The following is a 14,215-nucleotide window of genomic DNA, read 5'->3' as shown; positions in this document are numbered from 1 at the left end:
GGGCGTTAGAGCAAAAAATGTAAAGTTGGAATGCACGCAACCCCCTCGAGTGGGGGAGACAAGCACGGGAGGGGGGATTGTTAAGGACATGCTTTTTATTTCTGGTCACCTGGCAAGCCAATCTAAGAAAACACACCACACAAATGTGATGCTCAAGCCACACACATTGTCTAGATAGAAAAGCAACTTCAAACATCACATAGTGTTTTGGAAATTATTTGCTGAATATGTCAACATACCCCTTGAAACAAAAGCAGTCGCTGAGTTTTTTGGACTCTTCTCATGTGCAGATTTCTCAAATTTTGAAGTAACAAAATCCTTAAAATAATTACTTGGATATGTATCACATTTTCTAGAAGGCCTGTTGAATGCTTTGCTACAAATAATTAACTATGTCTAGCTCCATGGTGAGCACTCCCTGCGTGAGAGAGCACATGGGGGAAGAAGAAATACCAGTAGGAGGAGAAGAGTGGCTGAGGGAAGAGAAAGGGGGGGGGAACATCGAAACCTAAGAGAGAGAGTGTGGCGTTAGCAAATAGTCGTCTTGTTTGAAAGTCATAGTCTCCAAATTTTTACTACAGCAAATATTAGTGCTTCCATGTCATTTACAGCCAGTCCAGTACAATCTACACATTCAAAGTGAAAAATATTTAGGACTGGGTTTTCTCAAGAACAATGAAGTCAGGAGTAATGGTATTGCTAATGACTCCTTATTTATTGGCCCAGTTTGGAATGTTCTTCTGCAGGGGCTGTTGACTTTACGGATCAGAATCACCCTCTGCGAGTGTGGGAAGCCTGGCCTTGAGTGTCAGTTGCTAGATAAGCAGCCTAGAAACATTTTTGTCTCAAGCAAGGAGCGGACACATCAATTAAACATACATGTGCAACTGATTTGGGTATTTTCACTGTAATTTTATTTTGGTGGCTGGGTCAATATTCCATCTTGCAAAACTATCTCCTTCATGGATTATCATTAGTGTCAATGATTAATTTTTACTGAACATTCACACTTACAGTAGATGTCATTGGTTGAACAGAAACTCTATGCTACACAGAGTACTGAGCTCACATGGGCACCATGTCCTTAATTCTAACTTCACGCTTCCCATTTTACAGATGAAAGGTTTGAAATGCTTAGTGCCATGGAGCTGGTAAGCAAAAGAACTGGGATTTAGAGCTCGATCTGTCTGACTCCACAGTCTTGCCTCACTGTGCGTGACATGATCTAAAGCGCTTACTTGGAGCAGCTGGTACTGGGAAACTAGTCCACTGGGGCCTTAAATAATCCTTTGGTCTTTAGTCCCTAGCTTAATGTTGGCCAATTATTTCATCCAACAGACCAAGCAGGTTGGAAGAGTGGGCTGGCTTTGACATCAGCATGTTGAGACTGGCAACCCAACCTCAGCTCTGATGCCATCACAATGAAGTCAACCTGGCACAGCCCCACTTGCCGATTGCCGTCAGAATTGTGGTCTACCCACAAGCCAGACACCAAGGGCTCACAGAACTGGTAAAAAGGCCGGGTAAAATGGCTTGCTGGGAAATATGTATTCTGTAGGCAGTCGGTTTCGCAGGCCTGCCAACCTCACTTTCCTAAAGAGAATGAAGATTAAGTAGTTAGCTGCCTTGAATTCAGGATAATGATTCCAACATCACATGTGTGTAGAGTGGTCCTCTTTGATTGTTTAGGCAACACTGGAGAAAAATAACTCTGAAATTATTTGATGCCATTTCAAGTGCCCCCCTTCTCAGTTTTGCATATGAGCTCCTTGGTGACTTCTCTGAGTCATCCAGATACGTGTGTGTGTATATAAGTACAGGTGTGACATATAAAAATGTATCGGGCACACACAGTGTACTGTGTCAGGAACAACAGTACTTTCCTGAATTTATTTCATACTCAGTGCTAATATTAACTAAGTTAACACCCCATCATTATGCTAGAGCTGGGCCATTTGTGCTCAGATCCACTCCCTGCCTTCCCCCTTCCCTGCCCTGCTCTGTAGCACTGAGAGGTTGACCCCTGTAGCCTGTATTTCCCAGGCTTCTCCATCAATTGTCTTCCAGCAGAGTTCCAGTTCCAGGCACTGGTGTGAGATAATGGGGGAGGAAAGAAGGGAGAAACCCCTCTTTGCCTTGGGCAGCATCCCCCACAAACACTCTCTCTCTCATGTCTCCTTGCCTCCTTTGACTTTGACTTTGGAGTCAGGTGACACTGAGACCTTTCTCTATTCCTCCAGCCTCAGATAGGTAGCAACTCCTTCCTCTTGCCGGTCTCTCTGGGTTGTACCACCACGCTGAGTTCTGCTTCTCAGCTTCTGTCATCTGCATAAGAAATTAAATTCCCTCCATTTTACACACCCAGAGTGGTTTGCTTTCCTGATTGGACCCTAAGAGATATAATTATGGTATTTCTTATCTCACTCAAGAATTGTTTCATGGGGGTATGAATTGCCTTTGTCATAAGATTTTGGTGAGATCTGGGGTGGGGGGGGTCTTTCAATTCTACAAGTGTTCAGTGGGTACATATTATGCACAAAGCAGGCATATGGGGGAAAATTTATCGATTGTTACACAGCCAGGTCTAAAATGTTGAGAAGATCTACAAATATTTTTTTTCAGGTCAGAAGAGTGTAATTGGCTCAATCAATTTCCTGCCTGCATATAATGAGCCATTAAGAGATGGAAACATTTATTAATGTTCCTGATTGAGCAGCGTCAATGTCAGGGCTTTTTCTGTGACGGTGTCATCAGATTGCCTACCAGCATGGATTCTCAGAGAGTATGAACAATTCCACTCAAATAAATTATTATTTCTACCAATTCAGTTAGCAGGAAAAGTTAGGATCACGTTCAGAAGGATGGGTGGCCCACATGTTTCTTCCCACCCTCAGTATAGGTAGACCGGAGTTGAACTCAATGAGCTGTTAAGAACTTTTCTGTAGCATCAGTCATTGCCCTATGAGATCTGTGAGGTCCATGCACCAGACAATAAATTCACTAGCAAAGATGAGGGAGATATGGAAGAAAGAAGGCGTGAGGGCAGCATTTTGTAATTTTTCAGGACACTTAAATGAGCAACTAAGTCTCTGTTAGGAGAATCACAAATGAACTGTGCTGACTGAATAGCTGTGCATATTTTTATTTACTAAAGGACATGTATGAAAATTCCTATTTTATAAATCATAATATTTTGAGAGATGCCAAGAAATAGTGCATTTTCAATGACTAAAATCATCTAATTTCTCATGGAGGTAACAGTCAGAGCCTGGAATAACAAGCATCTTTTACTACTCTTCCCTAGACTGCCAGAGCCTTGCTTTCTATTCACACCACCTCCTTGTGTGAGCCTCAGAGCAGAAGAGGTTGCTGAGTTCCGGGGTGGGCTCAGTGGAGGGCGTAGGAGACCTAACGCAATATCAGAGGAGAGCACGAAGAGAAGAAAGGAGTGGAAGAGAAAGAGACGAGGAGGGGAGAGGGGGGAGGGCAACAAAGAGGCAGGGAAGAGTGATGGATAAGGCCATGGTCGTTCCAGATGCTGCTGCCTCAGCTGCTTCCTGCTTCTCTCCACTTCCTGCTTCTCTCCTCTTCCCACTTTTCTCCACTTCCTGTTTCTCTTCTCTTCCTGCTTCTCTCCACTTCCTGCTTCTCTCCTCTTCCCACTTTTCTCCACTTCCTGTTTCTCTTCTCTTCCTGCTTCTCTCCACTTCCTGCTTCTCTCCATCTCCTGTTTCTCTTGCCTTGGGGATGGGAGTCTCAGTCCCTCTTATTGCTTTGGCCCTGTGGCGATGAATTTTGGGACTTTCAATTTGTTTTCATCTCTTTGCTCAGATAGGAGGTAAGCTTCATTTCCTTAACTTACCTATCTTTATCCTTTTGTACTTAAAGCATGGTTTTATTTTTAAAGTATTAAGTATAGAGCCCTATCTCACTTCCATTTTTCTTCTTAAACCGCAGCCAATCTTGTGGGCTAATTGGCAGCCAGTTGTTCATTAGCCGCCTGGATTTGGAGCTCAGCTGTTCTCAGCTCCCTTTAACGTTTGTGTGATTAAAAATACAATTCACCCCTTAACTTTCTTCAGCAACTGAAGGAGAGAAAAATACAGTTGATTTGGTTTGTTAAGAAATAATGCCTTTAGATATCAAATTAATTTGGTTCAAATCAAGGGCAAAATTGAATATACAGCAAGCGGGGAAATTATATTTAAAGCCATTTCCCTTCTCGGTGGAAACAAAATACCAAAACTTCATGATAGATTGAGATTTGAGATGGTAGTTGCTGAAGAAGAGACTTCTTTTCACTGCCTTCCCTACCTTCCTCTTTAAAGAAGTTCCTGAATTTAGAATAGAAAATAATAGTAAACAATATTTTGAAAACAATGTGGTCTAGTTGGTGTTGAAAACATTAAAGTTTTAAATGTTCTCTTTGTGAAAGAATTTGCTAATTATCTAGCAGATGTTCTTTCTTTTCATCCCTTATGCGTCATAGTTTCCTTAAAATTCTCTCCCTCCCTTTCTTTCTTTCTTTCTTTCTCTCGCTCTAGCTTTTCCTCATGTTCTCTTTTTCAAAGCAGTGAAGATAGGTTTAAAGAATGTGTAAAGTTAAGTTCTTTCCCTGGAAACAAGGCTACACCTCAGAGCCAAAGTCCGGAGGCCCTGTCTTGATGAGAAGCCCTCTTACTTTAATTATAACCTCTTCTAGAAGATTCTCTCCCAACTTAGTGACTTGAGTATCCTGGAATTAATTTTATTGAGTTGCAACATTAAATAGCATGTTTTGATTTTAGGACTCCACCTAAACCTCCAATCCCCCATTACAATACAGTACACCCCCTTATCTGTGGGGGATACGTTCCAAGACGCCCAGTGGATGCCTGAAACCATGGATAGTACCAAGTCCTTTATAGACTATATTTTTCCCTATACATACAAACCTATGATAAAATTTAACTTATAAATTAGGCACAGTAAGAGATTAACAAAAACTAATAATAACGTAGAACAAGTATAACAATATACTGTAATGGAAGTTACCATAGATCTTAGCAACCTCAGTATACGATTTTTTTTCTTTTCCTTATTAAGTTGAGAACTTTCACATTTTCACTTAAAGGAAGCACTTTATGACTTCTCTTTGGCATATCCGAATTGCCCCATTAGTACTCTTGTGCTCTGGGGCCATTCTTAAGTAAAACAAGGGTGACTTGAACACAAACACTGTGATACTGCAATACTGGGACAGTTGATCTGATAACGTAGGCGCTACTAAGTGACTAGAGCGGGTAGCGTATACAGAGTGGATGCATTTGACAAAAGGATAATTCACATCCCAAGCGGGACAATACGAGATTTCATCACGTTACTCAGAAGGCGGGCAATTTAAAATTTATGAATTGTTTATTTCTGGAATTTTCCATTTAATATTTTCAGACTGTGGTTGACTGTGGGTATCTCAAACTGCAGAAGGTGTAGCTACAGCTAAGGAGGGACTACTGTACTCAAATATTGAATAATGAGTACTTGCATCTTTTCAGGGGATTTCAAATTGAGAATTCCCTTACAGTTCTTGCAATGATCGGAAAACTAACAAAACCACTCAAAACCATGGCTAGGAATCAATGTTTTTATCTTTGAGAGAAACAAGTACCCATAAATGGAGCTCATTTTTGAGACTTTCTGACCAGCATAACATTAAAGTTGCCTGGTCATTTTGCATTCACCTTAGTCAATATTTTGAGCCCCTAAATTAATATCAGTTCTTGAAATAAAGTCAAACATCTTTGTTCTAGTTATGTATGTCATTTATTTTTCACAATACAATTGAAAATTAATTCTATGTGATTACTATTTATTTAGTCATAAAGTAGATTAACTTTCCATTTCTCCTATGTGGTGCATTCCCATAAGCCTTAAAAACAAACAGACAAACAGATACCCTTTCAGTGTAGACTCGGTTCTCAATGGCGTGGGGTAAACACGTGGATCACGTAACACGTGGCTACTGTCTACACACTGACTGCAAGCGGGCCTGGAGCTGCCCATTCTGAGCTCCCCTCCCCTGCCCCAGGGCTGAAGTTCTCACTGTCGCATACCCTCTCCCGCTCCCCTGTACTCTCTCGCCCCCTGCCCTTCCCATACCAGTTTAAATAATAAATGCAGAAGCTTGAAACCAAGAAGTTACAGAGTTAAAATGTAGAGTTAATGTGAGGGACCTCTGATTCCCTAATTTTGTGCGATTCACTGAGCAAATGATCTGTGATACAATCTGATCCCTGGTGAGACTCAAACAGCCGGCGGAACTAGCAATTTCACCTAAGGTAGGTCCTAAATGTACAGAGCTTCTGTAGTCCTACCTGGCTCCACACAAAATTTGCCTTTTCTGAGGCAAAAGCACTTGGTGACTTCCCTGTGTGCCCCGCCCTCCCAGGTCTACTGCTACTTTTAATACTCCTCTGTTACTACTGCTGCTCACACATGCAAACTTCCCCCAAGACAGAGTGAAAGAGTCATGGAGCTCAAGACAGGACTTGCCTGAGTTACAGAAAATTCTGAATAGTGAGGTAGAGCTTCAATCCCCAGAAACGTGCTCGTCGCACTGAAGGGTCGTGGCAGGTGTGCTGCTGGTTCTCAGGGCCCCGTGTTTCATCTTCAGAGGGAGCTGCAGGGTTCCCCTGAGTTGTGGTAGGTTTTCAAATGTTTAACACATCTCACTTCCGATATATATACACACCAATGGATTAAGATTATTTTGAACGTACATTACTTTAGCTTATCAATATAACCACCCACTTCATATCTAATTAGATGGCCAATAACTGGCTACAGAATCTTCATCAAATAAATAACCTCAAGTGTCACTGTAACTTCCTTACCCCAGAAAGAGCTTGACATTTTTTTTTTTTTTTTAGGAAGATTAGCCCTGAGCTAACTGCTGCCAATCCTCCTCTTTTTGCTGAGGAAGACTGGCCCTGAGCTAACATCCATGCCCATCTTCCTCTACTTTATATGTGGGATGCCTACCACAGCATGGCGTGCCAAGCGGTGCCATGTCCACACCTGGGATCCAAACCGGCGAACCCCGGGTCGCCGAAGCAGAACGTATGCACTTAACTACTGCATCACTGGGCCGGCCCCAGAAAGAGCCTGACTTTGACGACCCTTGAATAAGAATCTGAGTTATTTGGCAATTCAAAGAGTCCACTGAGAATGTGTGTACTTAAAGGAGTGTTTTAACCAAAACTATATGGTTATTCCCAGCAGATGGTAGAGCATGAGGGGAGGAGAAGGCCACTGGGAAGTCGGGGAAGGCAGTAATAGTGCTCTACATGAGATAGGGAAGTAAAACTCCGTCACGAGGGAGGCGGTTTTGCAAATTATGGGGCAGTCGGACAATTTTTCCTCTTCCTGCTTGTAAGTCTAGATGACTCTCTCTCTGAGATTTAAAGTCTGTCCTTGGGAGACATGTGCGTCTGTGTGTCCAACTCAGCAGCAGCCCCATCATGTCAAGGGGGCCAGATGTTTACTCCACCAGACTTCAAGTGCTGAAGACCAGCAATCGCATTCCCTTCTAGCGCCCCCTTCCTCTCGACTGGAGGACATGGAGCGCTGGGTGGAGAAGAGGACGGCCCCTAGGAGGAGCCAGTGAGGAGAACTGGGTTTTCCCAAAAGGTGTGTGGAGTTTCACAGCATGGAGATTAGAAGAACAAATGGCCGAGAGAGGCACAAGCCAGGTGGTCAAGGTTAATAACTTGAGTATGTCCCTGAGGAGACCCTTTGTGAAGTGCTTTTTCCTCTGACTATGAACGTCTTTTCCAAGAATGATGGGAGAAGACAGATCTAAGTACGATTTAAGTTTTCATCCCTTCAGTCTTAAGTGATGCCCAAGCGAAGAGGAAGCAGGACACAGAGGGGAGGTGTGGCCAGGTACCACTCCACCCAGGTCCCATGGATCCAGCAGAGAGAGGACAACACCCTTCTAAGTGGATTACATCTGGTAGTGACATGAGTGAAGTGAGCCAAGGTCTACACTGAAAGAGGGAGCCATCGGGGGGCGGCGGGGGAGACCCAGAGACGAGGAAAGACTTCCAAGTAGACGTGAGAAAATACTCTGGTGAGAAGAGACCCTTAGATTGAGGACCCAGGAACAAAACTAAAAGTGAGGCTAAAAGAGAAGAATTTGTTCAGAAATCCAGCAGGGTTAGCTAAGCCTCCAATCTGTCTCTCTCCTAGCTGTGAACTCTCCTCCACCTGAATTTATATCTCACAGTTGAACCCTCCAGCTTCAGTTTAGAAATGAAACTTCTCCAATGAGTCTCGCAGCTTCCTGTGATGCTCTGGATATCTCATAGGCTTTTGGACTTGGATTTCAATTGTTTTTAAATTCATCCAAATGCCTTTACCCTGCTGACAGCTCCACACTGCCCGCTCATATAAAAAGGCTCACCAGGAGAATAAATTATTTCTTCCCTTGTCAGTGGTAATTTGTGTTCACTAAATTACCTCCAGATCTCCTTCCTGAGTCAAAAATAACTTCATAGTTTTTTTTCTTCCATATCCACCTTCGAAAGACATAAAGATTTTGAAGTTAACCTCTTTCTGTTAGATACTCAGGAGTAATTAAGCTCGTTTTCTTCTTAAATCAGCCAGATGTTTCATTTTAAGATGGAACAATACATGGTTTATATGACCCAAGTTCCCATGGAAAGGCCATTGCTTTAATTTTGACAGTCCTGTTTCGTGAGAGGTAAAAATGAAAACCATCTTTAAAAGAATTCTTTCTTTTTATTTTTTCTGGGAACAGTGCTTGGGCTCAATAGGAAACCACATTTTTAGAGAACATGTAAGTTATTATTGATGATGCTCCAGAATCTGGCCAAGCACCTAAGCTACAGCCATCTCGCTGGGGTTTTACCACACTTTCTTCATAACTTTTAAAAGAGATTTAAATGACTTATTGTGTTAAGATAGGTTTCTAACAAGACATCTATTTACACTATTTCTTTGCCACTGTCGTGTTTTCTTCTAATCAAGCTAGACTAACATGCTTAGGGCACCTTTCATTTCTGTCTTAAAGAATGCTCATAAATGATTAAGGGTAGTTTTTTACAACATGGTGAGTGTTATTTCACAATGTTTCATTAGCCACAAATCCTCAAGTCACTTTTAAGAATTCCAGATGCCCTACTGTAGGTCTTTTTGCAGCTGTTTTGTGGGAAATCATGAAAGTGCAACTCTCTTTGACAAAAAAGAGTGGATCTCACTCCTACGGGGATGAGTCTCTTACCGTCCTTTGTAGTAACAAAAAGGGCAACGCAGAGACAGCTGACTCCCGGGTAGTCTCCCCAACTGCCTGGAGTTCAGATAGTTAAAATATCTTCTAATTTGTAAAATACTTTGATTTTACTTTGAAGGAAGTCTTTCTTTTGAATTGATTATGATACGCTCTGAAGTTGCATTTTTCTTCCTGTTGCAAGACAAAATTGGACCCAAAGAAATTCTATCTGTATCCAAGGATTTTGCTTTTGCAAAGCATTTTATTGTTCTTTGTCATTAGATTTATAAGTTGAATTCAGACATTCTTTCACCTGAAGAAACCATATTGAATCTAATCATCGATAACTACTGAATCTTCTTGGAATCACATGCTCTTTCTGGCTTTTGGTGATATCACTTACAGTTCGTTATTTCATCTCACATTTCATAGATGAGGAAACTGAGTCCCAAAACATAAAATTCCATCGGCACTCTAGAATTCCATAGTCCAATAAAAAAATCAAGGGCACGATTTTTGCCACTTTTATTGCTTAAACTTGGGTTTGTAGACCTCAGAGGGGGCTCGTGAGAGTTTTTTACTCTAAAAACATGCAAAAGTGAGTTAGTAAAACATGGGGATGCCAAGCGGAGAAGACACGGTGCATACCCACGGAAGGTCTGAAATCTACTGAGAAGTAAACGTGCAGACCAGGGATTCCAACACACCAAGGTCGGCATGGAGTTGGGTAGAAGGACAGAAACAAGAGAAGTCATATTCAAGGAGGCAGGGAAGGCCTCCTGGAGGACAAAGCTTAATGATGCTTGAGGTAGAAGTAGACGTGGCTTCCCCAGGCGAGGGATTGGTGCCTGGAGCGTGCTGGAGCAGTATGTCTGTTACTCAACACAGAAGAGTGCAGAGGTGGATGGAGAGGCTGGACGTGACTGACTTTGCGTTCTAAAGAGGCTTCTCGCATTGCTTCTCTCTCATTGCTACTCCAAACCCAGCCGGTCTTACTGTAAAGCAATGACTCACCATCCCAGCCCATTCAGGGGCTAATCAGAAAAGAACTCTGCCTGGGGAGCTCTCAAAAGAGAAAGATGAAACAACCCCCACTTTAATCTCCATCTGAGCCACCTCCAAAATATTCAGTTTACAAGGATTTGCAGCTCTATCATCATTTTCCTCAAAACTATTTATTACAACTGCTTGTAGTACCACTTGTAGGACAATTTTTTCCTTAAATTCAACAACATATTCAATTCCACTGAAGGGGTTGGCTTGTATTGTTTCTGCTTTTCTTTCAAAGATGTTGTATTTTTTGGATATTTTTTTGGATTTAAGGGACCAATTCCTTTACATATACTCATATGATCTTTGGGATCAGGTGGTCCTTAGCCTAAATCCCTGCCCTTCTAAGTAGAAAAGGAAATCCTTGGGGCAATGGTACTTTTGTCGTAGGAGTCCTGGGAGGATGAAATAAGCTATGCACTTGAAGTGCTTAGCACAGTGTGGCACGTAGTAGATGGACCAAAGATGTGCGTGCCTTCTTCCACTGGTGAAGATGTGAGTGCGGCCTGTTTTATGAGACCATTGGTGGCACTGCATAGCACAGACAGATTTCGCTGGTCCATTTTACTCTTGCCCACCTCTGTAGCCATTCTGTGAAACACAACGCACCTCTCAGCCAGCCTGAGGGTACACGTGAATTAAGCAAGACCCTGGGCTTTGCACCTCTTCTCAATCGAAACCAAGGTGCATAGAAGTCAAAAAAGGGTTCTTAGTAGAAAGAAAGGGAGGGAATAACCAAACAGCTTTTTACTACAATTAAAGATGGGGTTAAGCGGGGTGAAAGACTGGTGGAAAAAGTGAAAAAAACAATTACTTAAGATATGCAATTTTACTTATTTCAGCTAGATATAATAACTTAAACCAAGTTAATAAGGGGGTTCCTAGCAAAGAAAATTGAAATGCCTGACTTCATGAAGCAGGGTAATAAATTTGTTGTTAGAACTTAGAATGTTAATAATTCATTTGAAGTGATTAGAAATAGCTTGTTTTCTTAACTGGCTTTAAAAAGCCCCTGAAATAGTATTTATATTGTTAATTTATTCAGCGAACTTTTCCTGCCTGCACTGAGGAACTGTCAACTTCAGCGCAGCTGCTGCTCCAGCGTTCTCTGCTTCCCAAGCGAGGGCCGCTCTGGCGGCGCTGGGCGCTGCGCGAAGTCCAGGGGGAGGGCCTTTGGCTGCATCATTTGCAAACTATGCACAGTTGGGGAAGATAAAATAGATGCTTCAGCGGCTGAGACTCTTGGAAAATATGTTGAAAAGATCTCTTCTTTTTCCTCTTGAAATATGGAGCGTCACAAAGCACATGCGCTTACACAGCTTAGATACAGGGGCTAAGAAAGTTTTTTAAACTTCAAAAAAGATTATAGAAAAGAAAAATTCTGTAATTAAGAAGAGTCTCCACAAATATAAGGAGAATAACATTTCACTATCTGAGGACCTTCCGTGGTCTACCATGAGACACAGGATGTGACATTTGAGTAATTAATGGAACGTCTTTGCAAGTTCAGCAATTCTCCCACTTTCCAGAAAAGCAAAGGGAAGGCCCACCTTCCATGTCCCAATCTGGCTCCATCTTGTGCATTCAAACCATTTCACTGAAGCCTCCAACTGCATCCCAGTGACACAACTCACACAATGGTCACAGTCACCAACGCAAGGCTGGCGCCAGCAAGCTTTAGTTTGTTAGGAAAAAAATACTACTTTCCATGTATGTTTAAATAGTACAGACACATAATATTAAAAAAACAGAAGCTCTGAGTGTGTAATTTGATGCTCAGCCTTTGCAAAATAGGCAAAGATCCAAATATTTCTCTCTGCTCAAAGAGTTTAAAATATGTTTCCAGGGGTGACTTGGCTGGAGAGGCTCCCACTTGGGACTGGTGAGCTGAACAGCTTGATGCAGGGACGATCCGTTCTTCTGAGAGAACCACCAGAGACCCAAAAGGAAGGGAGGCTGTGCAATTGAACTTTCCAAGGTTAAAGCTAAGCGTGTGTGTGTGTTGGGGGAGGCGGGCTGGGACACACGTTATTTTTGAAACTTTGGACTTCGGTTATGGGACTACGTGAGGTAATGCAAGGCCCACTCAAGTTGCTTAGTTGTCAATTTGGACTCTAGAACTCTTTGGGGGTGGAATTAATCGCTGGAATACTGGAGATAACACACTGGCTAGAAATTCTCCCTCTGTGGTGGTCTGGTGATGGGGAGATGGATGTCACTTGCCTGCTAGAGAAATAGGATTCTCTGGACACACATTACCCACACTGCCCTGGACCCTTTAAGTCAGGCCAATCACATCTCAGCGGACTCACAAGGCAAATCTCCCACCCCAGCAGATGTTTCAGGTAATCTCCCGGGTCCTCCCCGCTGCTCCCAGCCGCTCGTACTTGCCTTCATCCCCGGCTCCAGAGATCTGGGTTCCTAGGGCAGTTGCTTTATCTGACCTGCTTCTCCGCTGGGTTTGGCAATGCCTCTGCTCGTGGGTAGGAGTTCGACACTCTCACCTGATTGTCGGATTCGCCACTGTAGACTCCAGGCCAGGCCTATCCTCTGATGGGGCCTATCCTCATCTCTCTCCCCAAAGGGTTTTGGACATCTGCTGGGCAGAAATAAATGGCTTCTCCTAAGCCTTGTTCAGTAAGAGATAAAGAGGCCTAATACTTAGTCCTTACTTTCAAGGAACTTACACTCAACTGCTTCAGAAAAGAGATCCACGAGGAAACCGGGCTAGCACTGTTACCTGTGCTAGGAGTGCCGGACGAGGGGAACAGGAGTATCTGCTCCGTCCCCAGACGAGGGAAGGAACACTTCTCCTTGGAGACACCGAGCGTGCAGTGGTCAGGAGAAGGATTCTCAGGGACCCACAAACGGTGTCTGTGTTTGTTGTCTATTGCTGCTGTAACAAATCACTATAAACTTAGTGACTTAGCACAAATTTACTACCTCCTGGTTCTGTAGGTCAGAAGTCTGACATGGGTCTCACTGGCCCAGAATCAAGGTGTCAGCAGGCTGCATTCCTTCTGGAGGCTTTGGGGAAGAATCCACTTCCAGCTCGTCTGGGTCGTTGGCAGAATTCAGTTTCGTGCGGCTGTAGGACTGAGATCCCCATTTCTTTCCTGGCTCTCAGCTGGGGCTGCCCTTGGCTCCTAGAGGCCTCTCTCCATTCCTTGCACGTGGTGCCTACATCTTAGAACCAGAAATGGCGTGCATCTCCTCACGCTGCACATTTCTTCTGCCTCTGATTCTTCTGCTGCATCGTCTGCCTTCCTCTTATGCTCGCAAGGGCCCATGTGATACCTGGATAATTCACGATGCTCCCTCTATCACAAGGTCAGTGATTACCAGCCGTAACTCCATGGCACAATCACAGGCATAACTCAAAGGGGTGAAGGTCATGGGGGCCAAAGTCCTGCCTAGCACTGCCTTCTTGTGATGTTATGAGCTGGGGGGAGTGGTACAGAATAGAATTTAGATCATGTCTGTACAAGGCACCTTCCAGGTGCTAAGTGTGACTCAAGTTTGTAGACACAGGGTGAGTCAGGATCCATCCCTTCCTCAAAGTCTCACCTAGAGAGGAAGACAGGCCACTTCCAGGCGATCACAATACGAGCATTGCAAGAGCAACATCAATAACCAACATTCACAATTTTGTAGTTTTATTTTGATAGGATATTTTTGTCTCTGGAATTTCACAAGGTAGCATACATTTATGACCATAAAAATTTTTGAGCAAGGCACTGACCAAAACTCGTGTGAAATGGGATGAAATTTAGGGGACCCCCATCCCTGGTCATCTCCTTGCCTTCCCCCACGGCACTAAATCTGACCTCCCATCCTGATTTCAACTTTTGCCACCCAACTTGGAATATTCTCTCCTTTCAATGACAGCACTAA

Source organism: Equus caballus, chromosome 23 (genome assembly GCF_041296265.1).
Source record: "Equus caballus isolate H_3958 breed thoroughbred chromosome 23, TB-T2T, whole genome shotgun sequence".
NCBI classification, from domain to species: Eukaryota; Metazoa; Chordata; class Mammalia; order Perissodactyla; family Equidae; genus Equus; species Equus caballus.
This window is presented reverse-complemented; position numbering follows the sequence as displayed.